Source organism: Rissa tridactyla, chromosome Z (genome assembly GCF_028500815.1).
Source record: "Rissa tridactyla isolate bRisTri1 chromosome Z, bRisTri1.patW.cur.20221130, whole genome shotgun sequence".
Taxonomy (NCBI): Eukaryota; Metazoa; Chordata; class Aves; order Charadriiformes; family Laridae; genus Rissa; species Rissa tridactyla.
The window spans coordinates 28,801,149-28,815,594 of NC_071497.1; positions in this window are offsets into that span (position 1 = coordinate 28,801,149).

The following is a 14,446-nucleotide window of genomic DNA, read 5'->3' on the forward strand; positions in this document are numbered from 1 at the left end:
ATCATCCTTGTGACCTTATGCTTATAAGTGTGAAAATATTTGACACCCTTAAAATTTTGTGAAATGATAAGGTTCAATAGCTTCATTTTATGGATGAAGACCAGAGGTACAGATTATAGCCAGTCTGTCATGTTCTGAGTGCCCAAAAGGTGGCATGTGAAGATATTTTGCAGGATTTTGCAAGTTCCCCTTTCCGCCTCCTCCGTCCAAGAAATTTCTATTGTATATTTAAAGCTGGAGGTGTGAATGTACTGTATTTTTGCAATTCAGATACCAGGGAGCGGTATAACATGTTCCCGAGAAATGAACAGCACTGCACTACCGAGCATGTGTGACATTCTTCATTTAAGTGATATTACCGGCTTGGGAACTGAACTAAGGAACTAAGGGCAATCTTTTGGCAAAACATCCACGATCTTTTGTTAAGATAAGCTTCTTTCTCTCCTTGTAATTCCTTCTTCATGCACATTTAACTTTCTAAAACTGAAGTGGGACTGTAGCAGGAACAGCCTCCTCAATGACATAACTTTGTTGTTCCCCATAGAGATCTGCTCTGTACAATAGATGAATAGTGTCTAACTATGTGTTTTGATATCTGCTTATGATACGTACAGAAGGAGGGCTGAATCAAGACTATATGAGAAATTTACATCACATTCTTTTTAGTCAGGAATTTGAGGGTTACTTCCAGTCTGCAGAGAGGAGCATGGTCAGGTCAATGCAGTCTCTTCTTTCGATTCTGCCTCATATTTCAAATCTTTCTGTTTCTCCCTTTCAATAATTTTTGGTCCCACTCCTTCCTTTTTGTCTTCTGTCCTCACCTTTGGCCACTCTCACCTTCTAGTTTGTACCATTGACAACTCCTCAGACATTTAATTTCAATTGCTTGGTCTAGAAAAATCTTTTTTTTTTTTTTTTAACGCTCAGCTCTCCCCATACCGTGGCATTTGCAGTTCCATTCCCGGCACAGCAGATTCAATTCCCTTCTTTTTCCTTCACATCTGAAGAATTTCTCCCCATATTTTATTTAATCCCCATATTATCCAGCTGACTCTTTCACTCAACTCTCTTTGTTCCCATTCACTTTCCACCTCCAGTTGCCCTTCCTGAATCATCTCCTAACTTCAATGTCCAGCTGCTCACACCTCTCCACTTCTTTTCTCAGTCTCTATTATGAAATTTTCATTGATTCTACCTTCATACATCATTTTTTTCCCCTTGAGAATAATTACCAGTTTCCTTGTCCAGTCAGTCCAAACTTCCAGACCTCTTATCTTCAGGTGAAGATAAAAGACTGTGTCTTTTCTCACAGCCTCTCCATAATTCTGGTCCGGTTACTATTCTGCTCACAATCTGCAGCAGACAGTTCTTAAAAAATTTCTTTAAATCCTATGTGGTTCTGTGGTAGACACGCCCACCTTGACAATGACCCCAAAAAAGCCCACAAAAACCTCCTGCCACAACTCTTGTCACACCCACGTGGTGGCAGTCAGCAAATATGCATTTCAGTTGAAAGGTGAGGAATCTGGGGGTCTTCAGCCAATGGGAGGGGCCTACATGGCCGCATATGACTGCAGTTCAGATTTGGCTAGGCTATAAAGGAAGCCTGCGGGAGAGCCATCTTGAGTCAGTTCCCCTCAGGGTGGCTGGTCTGCAGTCAGGGGTGCTCCCCTTTGGGTGGGACGCTGCTTAGGGTTACTCCTTGTGACTAAGAGCCGTCCCTCATTAGGTGAATGAGTGCACATTTTGGGTCATCAGCCCTAAACCTTAAGAATTCCTGTCAGTTGTGTAGGATTGACTCCTGAGTGACGTCCTGAACCTGTAAATCCTTAATGCTTGTCGGGGTCTCAAAAGAGTTTCAGTTCAAGTAAAACTTAAATTGATTTTGTTACCATCTTGTAAAAATAAATCCCATTTTTAGTTTGTTAGTCAGTCCAGCTTGGTTTGTGAGGTTCCATGGCAGGTTTCTACAGGGTATTCAATGACGCGATGGGAGAAAAAGCTCCCTGATCTCAGACATGGGCCAAATGTGAACATCTACACAGAAAACTTCATAATTCAGCCACATACCTGCAGATTTTTCTAGACAGAACAGAAGGCACAGCTTTCTCATGCAGGCACAGTGACATTTCAGATTCTGTACTTCTAATTCTGGGCATGCAACTCTTAAAAGAAAAAGTCACCAGCATGTTTTAACACAATGGTAAAACCAAGTCTTTTTTCTTTAAGCTTGTTCAGAGAACCAGTTGAACTGGTTTTGGCTGATATTATCCATCCTTAGGCATTGACTGTTCCACCTTAGGCAGTGACTTGGTGTAGAAACTGCTTTCCCAAGACACTAAGTTTCATGCATTTGCAAAATCTTAAGAAAATGCAGAAATGCTGCTAGGCCTTCTACAGTACTATAATGTATTTTCAGAATTTTGTGCTGTCAGCAGAATTTACTGTTTCACATGTAATCAAACCCTTACTGATCTTCCTTCTCCAACCATGTTTCTGTTACTAACTTCTATTGACTCTTGAATTTTATGGACTTAAATTTGTATGTTGCTTCTGGCTTTCTTCTTGCTCAATGAGAAACCACCCAAGTATTCTTCAATTTGCTCTATGAATTTTAAGTTAAATTAATATTTGAGCATTTGTGAAACAGAATATGTGATTGAAAAGTGATATTAATATAAAGCCATATTTTCCAAGGGCTAGGAGGTTATGTTGCAAAGAATAGCAAGGAACAGAAAGTGCATTAATCCCACAGAAAAGATGAAAACCACCTCTGATAAGCGAACAGATGGCTAACCAGGCTATTCCTACTTTATAGACAAGCATAGCATCCCTGCAAAATCTCCACTAGCTCAAAATTCACTAAGTCAAGCTATACATCTCCAGAAGGGTTAGAAAGAAACTAAAGTGGAAAGCCAAAGCTCTAAAATTCTCCATTAAAAAAAAAAAAAAAAAACCAACAAAAAAACCCTTTGTTTTAAAGACATCAGAGAAATGTACGAAGGAAGTAACAAAACTGGATTGCCTGGTAGTCATCATGAATGTGCTGCTCTACAATGGCAAAAAAACTTATGGAACTAGCTTCAATGGCTAGCCACTGAAATTCGAGGTAAAGTTCATTCCAAAACTAAAACAAAATCCAAAAATATGTTCAGTCCTGGCAATGTCCAAAACTTTACTATAATAGATTCATGTTTAAAAAATAAATAAATAAAAAATTAATAAAAAAAAAATCTGTTTCATTTAGTTTGAAACATTTTACTTTATTTTATTCTTCACATTAAAAAAAAAAATAAAATTAAAAATGCCTCAATGGGTAAAATGCAACCAGTTCTGCTGAAAATACTGATATTTTCCTTAAGTTATACTTTTTTTTTCAGTGTGTATTTGCTTTTCTATGAATGTTCATCTGACAGCAGGGCAGTTTCTATTTACCTTTCACTTTGAACTGTAACACTTAGAAATATTACCAGGTCTCATGATACACAATTTCTCAGTAAGATATTTTTATTAATAAAAAAAACCATTTCATACAGTGTTATCACTCCTGTTAACTGAGAGAAGAAAATTGATATGAGATGCACAGAAATGCATCTATTTGTTCAGTGGGAATGTAAGTGACCTGGTATATTGGAACTGCCTTTCTGTGGGAATTAGCCTTACGAACATCTAAAACTGGCTTACCTTGCTCTCTTTTACTGCTGTGTGCAGGAAATTAATAATTTTCTGTAGGATATTAACCACCACCAGACTTCAGCTACTTTGCAGCTACGTGCTTAGATGAATTCATGGTGGGACAATGTTGTGGGTTAACCTCAGCAGGCAGCTAAGCACCACACAGCTGCCTGCTCACTCCCCCTCAGTGTGGGGAGAGAGTCAGAAGAGTAAAACCGAGAAAACTCATGGGCCAAGATAAAGACAGTTTAATAGGTAAAGCAAAAGCTGCATGCACAAGTAAAGCTATATAAGGAATTCATTCACTACTTTCCATCATCAGGCAGATGTTCAGCCATCTCCAGGAAAGCAGGGCTCCATCAGGTGTAGTGGTCACTTGGGAAGACAAACACTGCAACTCTCCATCATAGAATCATAGAATGTGTTAGGTTGGAAGAGACCTTTAAAGGTCATCTAGTCCAACCCCCCTGCAGTGACCCGGGACATCTTCAACTAGATCGGATTGCTCAGAGCCTCATCAAGCTTGGCCTTGAATGTCTCTGGGGATGGGGCCTCCACCACATCTCTGGGCAACCTGTTCCAGTGTCTCACCACCCTCATTGTAAAGAATTTCTTCCTAATGCCTAATCTAAACCTACCCTGCTCTAGCTTAAAACCATTGGCCCTCGTCCTATCGCTACATACCCTTGCAAACAGCCCCTCCCCAACTTTTTTCTAGGCCGCCTTCAGGTACTGGAAGGCTGCTATAACGTCTGCCCTGAGCCTTTTCTTCTCCACGCTGAATTACCCCAACTCTCTCAGCCTGTATTCATAGCAGGTGCTTCAGCCTTTGTGGGTGCATCATCTTTGTGGGTCCTCTGGACCCACTCCAACAGGTCCATGTCCTTCTTGTGCTGAGGGTTCCAGAGCTGGACACAGTACTCTAGGTGGGGTCTCACTGGAGCAGAGTAGAGGGGGAGAATCACCTCTCTTGATCTGCTGGCCACACTTCTTTTGATGCAGCCCAGGATGCGATTGGCCTCCTGGACTGCAAGCGCACTTAAGTCCAGCTTTTCATCCACCAGTACCCCAAGTCCTTTTCCGCAGGGCTGCTCTCTATCACATCATCCCCCAGCCTGTATTGATAACGAGAATTGTCTCAACCCAAGTGTAGGACCTTGCACTTGGCCTTGATGAACTTTATAAGATGTGCTCGGGCCCACCCCTCCAGCTCATCCACATCCCTCTGGATGACATCCTGTCCCTCTGGCCTGTCAACCGCACCACTCAGCTTGGTGTCATCGGCAAACTTGCTGAGGGTGCACTTGATCCCACTGTCTATGTCATTGATGAAGATGTTGAACAGCAGTGGTCCCAATATGGATCCCTGAGGACACCACTAGTCACCCCTCTCCATCTGGACATCGAGCCATTGACCACTACCCTCTGGATGCGACCATCCAGCCAGTTCCTTATCCACCGAAGAGTCCACCCATCAAATCCATATCTCTCCAATTTAGAGAGAAGGATGTTGTGGGGGACTGTGTCAAAGGCCTTGCAGAAGTCCAGATAGATGATATCCGTAGCTCTTCCCTTGTCCACTGATGCAGTCACTCCATTGTAGAAAGCCACCAGGCTGGTCAGACAGGACTTGCCCCTGGTGAAGCCATGCTGGTTGTCTCGAATCACCTCCCTGTCTTCCATGTGCCTTAGCATAGCTTGTAAGAGGATCTGTTCCATGATCTTCCCAGGCACAGAGGTGAGGCTGACAGGGCAGTAGTTCCCAGGGTCCTCCTTTCTACCCTTTTTAAAAATGCATGCGTTGTTTCCTTTTTTCCAGTCACGAGGACTTCACCTGACTGCCATGACTTTTCAAATATCATGGCGAGTGGCTTGGCAACTACATCAGCCAATTCCCTCAGGACTCTGGGGTGCATCTCATGAGGTCCTATAGACTCACATATGTTCAGGTTCCTCAGGTGGTCATGGCTTCACTTGTCTTCACTTACAGTGGGACAGACTTTGTCTTGCAGGTCCCCATCTCACGGTCCTTCAGCTTGTGACATGTGAGCAGAGACGCTGGCAGTGAAGACCAAGGCAAAAAAGTTGTTGACAATCGCCCACTTTCTCTTTCTTTCACCCAACCTCTATTGCTCAGCATGATGTCATATGATATGGGATATCCCTTTTTTGAATTGGAGTCTGTTGCAGTCAGCCTTGTTCCCTCCCGTATTCTTGTGCACCACCAGCCTCCTTGTTGGCAGGGCAGCGTGAGAAGTGGAAGAGGCCTTGATGCTGTGTAAGTACTGTTCAGCAACAGCTTGAACGTCCATGTGTTTTCAACGTGTTTTCAGAAACATAGCACCATACAAGCTACTATAAAGAAAAATTAACTCTATCTCAGCCAAAACCAGCTCAGCCTATAGGTGGTGTTGGTGTTGAGCAGAAATGTATATGTACTATAGAAACTCATGCTAAATTCTAGTTAGTATCTGGCTCTTCACTGAAAAAGAAGAGAAAGATTTCCATCTATAGTGATCAAGATTGGTTACCTGGGTCATGCTGAGTGTATTATGCAGCTCTAACATGTACTGACTGTTCAAGATACAAAATAGTTGTATCTTGATCTTATGCGTACATGTAAATCAGGCCCATCTGGAAAGATGGTTTTGGCATAACGCATTCCAGCAGGGGTGAATGGGCAGAAAAGTCCTATTTCAGTCTAAAATGATGATGAGGCTCAAGCTGTGAGCAAGAGGGATAGGAAGCAGCAGGAAAGCGGGTCAGGATTTGGGGCTGTTTTTAAAGATTGGAAACTCAGTTACTTTATTAATTACTGAGATGAATTTACAACACAAATTATTGATTGAAAAAGTCCTCTGTTAATCTGACATTCCTTGTTTTCTTCAGTTTCCCAGAACTGATCTACAAGTCCAAAGTGACCACAGCCTACATGATGTTTGGGGTGAGGATGAAGGCAAGCAATCAGAGGAGATCATTGATGAGAAATAGCCCAGCACAGAGAGCCTGACCTCAGCTTCATAGTCTGCTACAGCCAGTATTATCTCAATTTCCAAAGAAAAGACCTCATACAAGGTCTAGGTGTGGAATTCAGAGTTAGGATCCCAAAACTAAAAGCTGTGGCATTTTTGTTCACATTTAGGTGGCTTCTCATGTCACTGTTCTATGGATGAATTTTGTGTGACCCTTGAATAGCTGTACACCAGCCCATTGTGCCAGGGGACCAGGCTCTCCTGTGCCCGTTATCCCTTGGGGAGATCTTGGCATTCAAGAGCTGCCGCTGGCTCAAACAGATAGAAGATCCTAGCCCATGCTCCAGTTTTGGTCTGCACAGCCACTTTTGTGCTGCAAAACAGAGGGGAGCATCTGGCCTTTGCTAAACAAAGAATTGCAGTTTCTGTATTTACTTTGAGGCCAGCTGTCTCCTTTTAAACTCATTGCAAATGATGCACTGTTGGAAACGCTCTCAGGAGAGGATCATCCGATTTGAACTGCTAAAGCCCTGGCTAATTTTCTGTATTGGATGGCTTTCTTCTTATAGCTTGCCAAATTTAGAACTGATCCCAGTGCATGTTTTAATTTATTTCTCTTAAAGATTTTTAAACTTTTTCTAATTAGAATGAAAATGAAAACAAATTACATATTCAAGGAGTGCTTGGCTCTTGTTGGACTTCCACACACTGCTACTGCAAAAAAGCCTGTATTCATTATCTGACAGAGTCTCAGGCTATACTACAAAAAAAATCTCTTCTGTTCAGAGCTCACTGATGTACTACTGGGTTTTAGAACTGGATCTTTTTGGTTTTGCTGGACTAAATGAATGAATCAATGAGCTCTCTACTAGAGCTGCTTTAGCTGTGAGTTTGGCCTGAAATAGTAACTACCACAGTGGGACCGCTGCCTGCCTGTGCTACTCTAGCTCTGCTCTGCCTGACAGTTGGCTTTGTTATGCAGGTCCTCCTCATCCAGGCTGCCTTGCTTGAGTTTCATGAGTAAGTGTCTGATTTGCTCACTGTTTACTGGATAAAAATACTGCACCACCTTGGCTTTAACCAGCTAGAGGGCTAAGAGAAACACACCAACAGTGCGTAAGAGGAAAGCTAACAGGTTTTGTGAATAAATGACAGGATCTGTGCTTATAAGGACCAGAAGCTAGTCTGAAAAATGTGCCTATAAGTGACTCATCAAATTAAATGTACTTCGTCAGAAGGTCATGGTTTCCAGGTTTTTCCCTGTATCATCAGGCATATAGGAACTCAATAAAGAGTTTAATTAGGAAAACAGAATTCCAGTCATAGTGGAAAACAGTATATGCAATTTAGCATATATTCATGGACATTACTATAGGTATTTGTAGCTGGTGAGCATCTGACTACTATTTGTGCATTAATGCAGTAATTATAAAGCCTGAAGATCGGATAGCATTGGATTTTCCCTTATAAGATAATTTTATAATGAGAAAACATATTTTAAGTCAGAAAATGCACATTTAATTCCTTGAATTCAGTACTCTGTCTGTGAGAAAGCAATATTAATTGCCCACAGAACAGGAATTCATTCTGTTTAAAATGCTCAGTGCACTTAATTTACAGACAAATTTTGCTGACCTAGGGTGCTGCACAGGGTTTTGACAAACTTTATTAAAAACAAAATTTATCTTCCCCCAAAACCAGCTTCTTCTTTATACCACAAACATACAGATGGAAATTTCCTTCCAGATTTCATGGGCATTGTAGGGAAAATGGACATTAATCACATTAGACTATATACTAACTAATTTGCAACCTACAAGAACTGTAATGTGATGAAATGTGGTAATATCACCTGTCAAAAATACCTACTTCTGGTCCAGGGAGGTCTTGGTTAATTGGAACTAGAAGTTGTAAAACACAGTGATGTTCATGCATATTATAAGACAAATGTAATGGTATTTTAAAATATATTTGTGTGATTTTTTTTCTTCTGTTTTAGTATACATACATCTGGGCTGTGTGATTTGGAGGAATCCGTCTTATGGCATGTAAAGAAATCCATATTAAGAGATGTAAACAATTCTGCAGTATGTCTCTCCAAATATTTCTGAAGTAATGTTTTTCTATTAGATGCTTACTATATTTTGGTGGTCTTCTATAGGCATCTCAGGCTGCATTTGTGCCAATAACTTACCTTTTTGGCCCTGGAAACATCTGAGATACATGTGGATGGACAAGTTACCAAATAAAGAACCCTGGTCCCTGCCTGGGGAAACCAAGTGCGCATGGGGGTGTGCATAGAATTACAGAATATCTTGAGTTGGCAAGGACCCATAAGGATCATTGAGTCCAACTCCCTGCTCTAGCCCCAAGACTACCTAAAAATAAATCATGTTACTAAAAGCATCGTCCAGACACTCCTTGAACTCTGACAGATTTGGTGTCACTTCCCTGGAGAAGCTTGTTCTGGTGACCAATAACCCTCTCAGTGAAAAACCTTTTCCTAATATTCACAGAATCACAGAATGGTTTGGCTTGGAAAGGACCTTAAAGATCATCTAGTTCCAACCCCTCTGCCCTGGGCGGGGACACCTCCCACTAGACCAGGTTGCTCAAAGCTCCATCTAACCTGGCCTTGAACACCTCCAGGGATGGGGCATCCACAACTTCTCTGGGCAACCTGTTCCAGTGCCTCACCACCCTTACCGTAAAGAATTTCTTCCTAATATATAATCTAAATCTACCTTCTTTCAGTTTAAAATTGTTACCCCTCATCCTATTGCTACACTCCATGATAAAGAGTCCCTCCCCATCTCTCCTGTAGGCCCCCTTTAGGTACTGAAAGGCTGCTATAAGGTCTCACCAGAGCCATCTTTTCTCCAAGCTGAACAGCCCCAACTCTCTCAGCCTGCCTTCACAGGAGAGGGGCTCCAGCACTCTGATCATCTTCGTGAGCCTCCTCTGGACCTGCTCCAACAGGCCCATGTCCTTCCAGTGCTGAGGACTCCAAAGGTGGACACAGTACTCCAGGTGGGGTCTCACCAGACCGGAGTAGAGGGGCAGAATCACCTCCCTTGGCCTGCTGGCCAAGGTTCTTTTGATGCAGCCCAGGATGCAATTGGCTTTCTGGTCTGCAAGCACACATTGCTGGGTCATGTTGAGCTTCTCATCCAGCAACACCCTGAAGTCCTCCTCCTCAGGGCTGCTCTCAAGCCATTCTCCTCCCAGCCTGTATTTGTGCTTGGGATTGCCATGACCCAGGACCAGGACCTTGCACTTGGCCCGATTGAACCTCATGAGGTTCACATGGGGTCACTTCTCAAGCCTGTCTGGGTCGTTCTGGATGGCATCCCTTCTCTCCAGCATGTTGACCACACCACACAGCTTGGTGTTGTCAGCAAACTTGCTGAGGGTGCACTCAATTCCACTGTCCACGTCACCAACAAAGATGTTAAACAGCACTGGTCCCAGTAGCGACCCCTGAGGAACCCCACTCCTCACTGGTTTCTACTTGGATAACGAGACATTGACCGCAACCCTTTAAGTGTAATCATCCAGCAAGTTCCTTATCCACCAAGTGGTCCGTCCATCAAATCCACATCTCTCTAATTTAGAGACAAGGATGTCGTGCAGGACAGTCTCAAATGCTTTGCACAGGTGCAGGTAAATGATGTCTGTTGTTCTCCCTGTATCTACCAATCCTGTAACACCATCGTAGAAGGCCACCAAATTTCAGGCATGACTTCCTCTTGGTGAAACCACACTGGTGTCACCAATCACCTACTTATTTTCCACGTGCCTTAGCAGAGTTTCTAGGAGGATCTGCTACATGATCTTGCCAGGAACAGAGGTGAGACTGACTAGCCTGTAGTTCCCCAGGTCTTTCTTTTGTCCCTTTTTGAAAATGAGGGTTTTATTTTCTCTTTTCCAGTCAGTGTAAACTTTACCAGACTGCCACTACTTTTCAAATATAATGGAAAATGTCTTAGCAACTTCATCTGTGAGCTCCCTCAGGATCCGTGGATGGATTTCATCAAATCCCATGGACTGGTGTACCTTCAGGTTCCTTAGATGGTCCCAAACCTGATCTTCTCCTACAGTGGGTGGTTCTTCATTCTCATAACCCCTGTTTTTGCCTTGTTTTTGCCTTCTGCAACTTGGGGTGTTGCAGAAGGCAAAATCTGAACTTCCCCCATTCCATCAGAACTTACCCTTATGCAGTTTCATTCCATTTTCTCGTGTCCTATCGCTGGTCACCAGAGAGAGGAGATCAACACCTTCCCCTCTGCTGCCCCCCTTGAGGAAGTTGTAGACTCTGATGAGGTCACCCCTCAGCCTTCTCTTCTACAATCTGAACAAACCAAGTGACATCAGTTGCTCCTCTTAAGTCTTGCCTTTTACACCTTTCACCATCTAGGTCTCCCTCCTCTGGACACACTCCAGTAGTTTGATGTCCTTGTATTGAGGTGCCCAAAACTACACAGAATACTCGAGGGGAGCCACACCAGTGCAGTCTAATGAGGGACAACCGTGTCCCTCTACTGGCTAGCTATGCTGTGCTTGATGCACCGCAGGACGTGTTTGGCCCCTTTGGCTGCCAGGGCACGCTGTTGTATGTGTCATTTGCTGAAAAGCTTCAGGCTGGACCAGCTGCTGAACAGAAGACCCATGAAATAGGTAAGATGTCCCAGGATCCAGACAGAGGAGGAAGTGACTTTGCTGTCTGTGCTTTTGTTTTATGCGAGTCCTGTATGTGGGTGTTTTTGAAGGCTGGGCTCCAGCAGCCAGGCAGAAGAGGTCCTGGCCCGGGGCAGCTGGCAAAGATGGCCACTCCTAACATGCCTTAACAGAAAGGATAGGATAACAGAGAAGGGAATAACAAAAGAAAAAAAATGCAGAATATAGTGTACTAGTGAGGAGACTTGTAATATAGGAAAGAAATAAAATACTAGGATTACATTGGCTCAGAACAGATCACAGGTAAAATCCCTGCTCAAACAAACTCAGTGATTTCTTAATGATGTGAGCTGCTCTAGGCATTCACCCCCAAATACAATATTTTTAGGCTAATTCTTCAAGCTTTGGCTTCACTGGCTTTGTGGGAATGTTACCTCAGTGAAACATGCAGCAAGGTCAGCCTTCCTGTGATAAGCAGAGGGTTTAAATAGCATTGACTGCATATAACCTTCCAGCTTTATTATTCTCTAAATTACCTCATGTTTTGGTAATTTTCACAACTAATTCCACAGAATAATTAGAAATTCTAAGACAGTGAATGATAATCACCATAAATCATGAAGACTACTTAATTAGTTTCCATTGTAGATAAGTTTTAAATGACATGATCTTTCCACAATGCATCATATTAGCTTGAGAAAGTTGTTTGCCTTTTGATTTAATGAGCTAGTGGCTCACTTGCTACCGCGCAAGGTGTCAGTTTCCTTCATTTAGCAGTAAAAAGAAAGAGATTTTTATTTTTTGGCTTGTGTTGCTTTCCTCTATCACACAGAACCAAGAAAGAAAAGCATATTTTTTTCCACATCAGTCCTATAATTTAAGAGAAGTTTACAAATTAAAAATATCAGTACAGCAAATGAGATGGAGGCTAACTACCTCTATAAAATTATTTCAGTGCTGCAGGTGTTATAGGATACTTACAACCAAACATTCCAGTCTGGACTTCCAATGAAGTATGCTTAAAAAATAAAAGCTATTGCATTTTTTCTAGTCAATCTTAATACTCTGTCAACTCTACCTGAGAAGGTTTCAGCTGAATAAGAATGCCATTTTCTCCTTTAAACTCTAGATTCCATTATGAAAGATAACACTCCAATTTGTACGTTTTGGTTTTGTTGGTTTTTGTGGGTTTTTTTGTTAGCAAGAAGACACTCTTAAAGTAAAAAGTAATCATAAGGCTATTTGGATTATCTGAGAATCTCTCTGAATATTTAAAATAAGGTTATCTGAAAGTTTTCTTAAGCAAGATTTTAAAAATCGTGAAAGTTCCCTTAGGATTTTACTACCAGACTTCCAAGAAGTCACATAAGATTTTTTGTGGAAGGTTCTGGAGACAACATTTTTGTGCGATTGTCCTGTTTTCATCACTCCCTCTGTCACCTGCAAACTCTTTAAAGATGTTTTCGAGGTAATTTCCAGAAGAAGATGTTTCTTACTTTCCATTTTGACTTTTCTTCCCAAGTCAAACAGACTTGCCTGTGCCCCAAGGCTCATTCATTTATTTGTGAAGTCTCTATTCCCAGGCCCATGTAACAAGTTAATTTTGACTGTCTTCAGTTAATAAAAATTGCTTGCCAAACATTGCAAGAACTAGGGTTTTTTTTCTACTGTCCTTGTTCTTCCATCTCTTTTACTTTTGCCAATCTGCATAACAGAAGAGGTATGTATTTTTTTTCCCTCTTTGGACAGCATGAATTATCAGGGAGAAGCGCTTGCATAGACACATTCTGGGAAGTATGTCAGAATCATTCTCAGTAGAAAGACTGTGAATGTTGAAAAATGCAAACAATGTTGAAATGACATAAAGTGAAGTATTTTGATTTTTTTTTTCCAGAAACTAAAATGCAACAGAACTCTTAAATCCAGATGTTTAATTTTAATTGAAAAAAAAGAAGTATCTCAAAGTCTCCTAAATATGCAATTACAGAATATCTTTTGTACTCAATCAACTTTTTATCCTACTCCAGAATAAAAACAAATATTGGAAGTTTTTGAGTTTCCTGAGACAAGAAACTTTCAGCACTAGTATGCAACTACTAAGAAAACTCAAATTCCTTAAAAAAACACAACACAGCAAATATGACAAATTTTCCTCTCATCTACAAAGACGCTTTACCTTCCTGTCTTCTCAGTCCCCCCTAAAATGCACTGTCAGCGCCCAGGGCAAAGTGTTCAAATTTGAAAATGCAAACTTACTTTGGAGGAACAGTACATTAATGTGCTTGCATGGTTCATTTTCTAAAGAATTGAAGGAAAGGACAATTCTAGGAGCTTTTTTCCTTTTCCTTGAAGAGTAACTGCTTTATAAGTACCAAATAATAAACTAAAGTTGTCTTGAAGAAAATAAAGACATGAGAATATGAGCTCAAATTTTAGCTGTCATGAGATATCTTTTGGCCACAAGATTTTTGTGGAAGAGCAGTGGCACCTCCAGTCACAGCGCAGTCAGGAAAGTCCAATTGTTTAGACTTGCCAAGGCACAAAATATCTGCTTCAACTGCCATAGCACTGTCAATAGCACAACAAGGTCATTCCTTCATACCAGCTTTCTTCCTTTAGCCCTGGTGAGCTATTTATTTTCCTTTTTAATTTCTCACCTTATTCTAAGGTCAAGCCTGAGAACAACTCTAAAGACACTAAAGAATTTTCTGGTACTTCAGCTTCTCTTGCTCTATGCAAGATAGTTACACAGTGACCTAGTCACACTCATTGGCCAAAGTACAGATTTAGAGTGAATATTTATGTGTATTTAAAACATTCCATTTTCATAATGATTGGAAACTACCCAATAGATATGAACATTCAAGATAAAAAGTAGAAATCAATGCTTCGACGGTATAATTTTCAAAGATTGTAATGAGATTATAATAAAGATTAAAAACAAAGCCATGCTGATACTTCTTATCTTGTAAATCACATACCATTTTTGATTACTGTATTTTTTCCCAGTGTGACATAAAACTCTTTATAGGACGGAAGCGAAGAGTGCTTTATTCAAGAAATTTCAATTGCAAAGAATACAAGGGGAGTCAAGGGACAAGGGTATTTATTGGGGCAGGTTG